Source organism: Cicer arietinum, chromosome 5 (genome assembly GCF_000331145.2).
Source record: "Cicer arietinum cultivar CDC Frontier isolate Library 1 chromosome 5, Cicar.CDCFrontier_v2.0, whole genome shotgun sequence".
Taxonomy (NCBI): Eukaryota; Viridiplantae; Streptophyta; class Magnoliopsida; order Fabales; family Fabaceae; genus Cicer; species Cicer arietinum.
In genome coordinates, this window is record NC_021164.2 from 51,673,254 (window position 1) to 51,676,678 (window position 3,425).

Consider the following 3,425-nt stretch of genomic DNA (forward strand, 5'->3'; position numbering starts at 1 on the left):
ACACAGTTAGTTATAGAAAGACCTAGATGGGGAAAAATAAAGTGATCGAACAAATTTATGGCAATTGGGAAGAATCTTACAATCAACTCCCACCATGGTTGTTCGTTATGCCAACATTTGCTCCATGAACCAAAATTGAAATGGAAACGATCTCAGCTTATCATGAGAATAGTTTGATAAATGGGATAAGGATCTTTCATAGACTATTCTAGGCTTTCGTTCCATGCATATCTAAATTTAAATTTTGCAAATCAATGATACAAGTTGATGGGACTTGGTTGTACGAAAAGTACAAGGGAACTCTATTGGTAGCCGTTGCACATTATAGGAACGACGATGTAATTCATATTGCTTATGCTCTTGTGGAAGGTGTGACAAAAGAGTGTTGGAGTTTCTTTTTGAGAAATTTGAGAAAATACGTCACTCCACAAGCCAACATTTGTTTGATTTCAAATAGACACGGATCCATTAAGAGTGCTTAAAATAATTCGAATAATGGGTGGCAAGATCCTCCGTCAAAGCATATGTTCAACGTCCGACATATTTCACAAAATTTTGCAAGGGAATTTAAAGACAATGCTTTGAAGAAAAACGTTATTTCTATGGGTAATAATTTCATTCTTACTTTTTATAATTAGTGTACTTTTTAATAATTTCATTCTTAATTTTTATAATTAGTATAATAATGTATTGTCTACTGCTTCAATACAGGTTACTTAATCAATGAGCCTACATATCGATACTACCGCAGAGAAATCAGCATAGTAAACCCGAAGGCTTTGAAATGGTTAGACAACATACCGCGACAAGATTGGATTCAAGCATTCGATGGAGGTAGCCGTTGGGGTTAGATGACAACTAACCTTGTGGAGTCGATCAACGAAGTATTAAAAGGCACGTGTAACCTTCCCATTACTACATTGGTCCAATCAACTTATTTTAAAACAGGGACACTGTTTCCAACCTTAGAAAAACAACACGCATCAATTTTAGCTTCTGGTCAGGTATACACATAAACTTGAATAAATTTTATGAAATTGGAAATACGTAAATCCAATAGTCATAGAGTCGATAGTTTTGATCATAGCAACCATACTTTCATGGTTCACGAGACAGTAGTTCCCAAAGAAGGGCGACCAATTGGTCATTTCAGTGTAAACCTTCATAACAAGTGGTGTGACTGTGGGAAATACCAAGCTAAACATATGTCTTGTTCACATGTGATAGCAGCATGTTCTAACATAAAATACGATTGTTAGAGCCTTATACCTGATGTGTACAAGATGGAAACATTACTAAAAGTCTACGATGAAACGTTTCAACCCATACCAAACGAAAGATATTGGCCACAATATTAAGGTGTTAAGGTGTGTCACAATCCACTAATGCGAAAAGTCAACAAATGTCGTCCAAAAAGCAAACGCATTATAACATAAATGGGCACTACAAAAAGAGTACCAAGAAAATGCGGATTATGTCGAGTTTCTGATCATACTAGAAAACATTGTCCAAACGGTGCAAACACATCTACTCAAATTTGATGTATTTTTCTCTTCCATTTTAATGTGTTTTCTTTAAAATTTATAAATTATTTACTATTTTTAATTATAATTATTTATTATTATTATTTATTAATGTATTTTATTTTACTTTATTATTTTTATTTTTTTAAATAATTTAATTATTTTTAATTTATTAAATAATTAATAAAAATTATTAAAATGAGAGGGAAAAATGCTAGTACGAGGTCGCCCTTGGACCTGCGACCTCCAACTAAGAAAAAAAATTTGCCTTCAGCTGGTCACTCTCTAAGCCTGCGAACTCCTATTGAGTTCAAAAATTTGGATATTTAAAAAAAAATCCTCAAAATTGCGGTTTACTAAAAAAATATATTACTTGATAAATAAAAATGTTTTATATTATTCTATTTTTAAAATTTAAATTAATAAGATATTATTTAAAATTAATAATGCTCCGATTGACTTTAACATCAATTAAAAAAGAATTAATAATATTTTTTTAGTAAATATTGTTTTTTAAACTGAATAATGGAATTTAAATTCAACTATACTAATTTTTCTAAAGTATTAGTAATACTTTTTACTTTTAAAAGACATCGTCTAAAATTTTGTTTTAGGTTTTTCCATGTGTTTGTGTCATATTTATTCCATTTTATTTGTGACAAAAATTCATCTTATTTATTCATATATCAGAATAGAATGTTTGGCGTGCTTCCTAAAATAATATGAACTGATTCAATCTAATTAATTATTGTTTGGATTAGATGAATTCATTCGTTTCTACATATAAATTTTTCAGACAAAAAATAATAATTGTAATAATAATAATAATAATAATAATAATAATAATAATAATAATAATAATAATAATAATAATAATAATAATAATAATAATAATAATATATGAGTACAAATGAATGAATTCATCCGAAATATATATATATATATTGCAAGCTGAAAAACACCAATGTATATAATATAATATACTGAGTGGAGTATATTGGATTAACATTTAAAGGATTTTTATGTGATAAAAAGTTTGGTAGTATTTAATCAAAATTCTAATATAATCAAAATAAAGTCTGCTATATCAAATTAAGACAGTTTAATACTTATCAGTAAAAAAAAAAAAATTCAAATTACGACATTCAGAATTTTTTAAATTTTACACCAAATTGCTCCACATTGAAAATTAATAAAATAATATAACACCTTATTTATTTATCTACAAAATTTATTATAATATACATTTAAATCCATCTATAAAATAAGAGTGAGTTGTTAAAATAATATAACACCTTATTTGTTTATGCACATTTAATCAACCGCATTTTTTCTTTTAATTTAATGTATTTTATTAAATTTATTAATAATATTTTGTTTTTTAAAATATTATAATTATTTTTATTTTATTAAATAAATAATTTTCCAATTGCAAAAATAGAAAGAAAAAAAATTAAGTACAGCCAAGAAACAGAAGAATAAGATTTGAATGTTAATTAACAAGTTGAGAGTTATAATCAAGCCATAAATGATGCCATCTTTTTCTTGGAACGAATCACGATAGGGATCGGTTAGAAAAATAACTATAATTAATAAGAGTAAAGATACAAAATTATAAAAGAACACATACGCGATGTTTGATCACAAAGTTCAGTCAATTGTGTTTACAACTCCAAGTGTAGAGCAATTACAGTACATTTCTAATATGATTCAAAATTAGGTTTACACTGTACAACTTGTACTTTAATATTAAGGTCAAGCAGTGGCAGATCTTACACAAAATGTCGGGGGAGCGACAAGTATTAACTAAAATATTATAATTGAAATTTATAAAAGTCGTATAGTTTTTTCTTTTATAGTTTCACACAATTCATACATAGTCGACATATTGAAAAAGTTAGA